Genomic DNA, 1,318 nt, shown 5'->3' with positions numbered 1-1,318 from the left:
GCTAAGCGTAATTCCTGGGTAGGACTGTGTGAGAAAGCATGAGAGCTAGCAGTGAATAAAGTGCAGTCCCTACTAAGGAGTGCACTCTAGTTTAGCAGAAAAGTATTTTTTGAAATAACCACCACATGGCATTTTAACTATACTTACAATGAAGTCACAGGGAGGAAATGAGTTTGTTTCTCAAGGGAAATTGGCAATGGCTCTGCAGAGTAATCGCATTTGAATGTGATACTGAAAGGAAGTTGTTCAAGTAGATCAGTCGTTCTCAGTCAGGAGCATTTTTGCTACCCCTCTCCTGGGAAAAGTTTTCTTTGTCACAATGCAGGATGTACTACTAGCGTACAGTGAGTCGAAGCTGGAGTTGCTGTAAAACACACTAACGTGCAAAAGCAACTGCCACACAAAGAATGATCTCTCCAAAGTGCCATTAGTTTTAAGGTTGCAAAACTCCTAAGTAGAGTTACTAAGAAAAGAAATTCCAGAACAAGGTGAACGTGAAGCCAAGAGTCATGATCAGTTCAGAGTGACGAACATGTCTTAATGTAGGGAAATTAGACTGAAGACAGGTGACAGCTGATCGGTGAGAGTAAGGCTCTGCACATCATCTGATATGTGTGGGAAGGTAACAAAGTTCTTCTAAGGTCAAGATTATGAAGGGGGATTCTTGAGCTTGCAATCTTGAATGTGGGACAGTTCTACAGAATGATCACCTCCTTGATTGTGACCTTAAATACGGAAGGCTACCAAGGATTAATGAAGATACAACTTGTGCCAAGAGATAGTCTTAGGAAAATGTAAAAAGTGGACAAACACTGCGTTATTAATATGATAAAATGGCTTGTCCAAAATAATATGATGATGCTGATGTTGCAGGAACCCCCGAGTTTGACTTCCTTCTGAGAAATCCTGGTGGATTCTAACAAAAGCAGGAGCCTTTCTGCAAAACAGTCTTTTCTGCCTCCCTGCATCATTTCTTCCCTCTCTCTGGACATTGTGCCAAATCATCTTAGAAGAATTAAATATTTTATAATGAATCAGATGCTGGTGACAGGTGCCAGATTGACAACTCTGGAGGAGGAAGCTTGATGTGCTCACGTTCTCATCCTGAGATGACAAGAGGAGCTCTATGTGCTGAAAGATGTATCATCAAGCTGTCCACGGGCACCTCTTTGGCCTCCAGAAAACGGTTTATAATTAGACACAATCTGGAAGTCTTTTAGCGCCAAAGGGAGTGTGGTGGCCCATGAATGTTCTTTTCTGTGTTAAATTTGGTGGTAGTAAGTGGAGTGGAAATTTGAACAAGGTCTACAGTTACACA

Source organism: Octodon degus, unplaced genomic scaffold (genome assembly GCF_000260255.1).
Source record: "Octodon degus isolate 3935 unplaced genomic scaffold, OctDeg1.0 scaffold00137, whole genome shotgun sequence".
Classification (NCBI taxonomy): domain Eukaryota; kingdom Metazoa; phylum Chordata; class Mammalia; order Rodentia; family Octodontidae; genus Octodon; species Octodon degus.
This window is presented reverse-complemented; position numbering follows the sequence as displayed.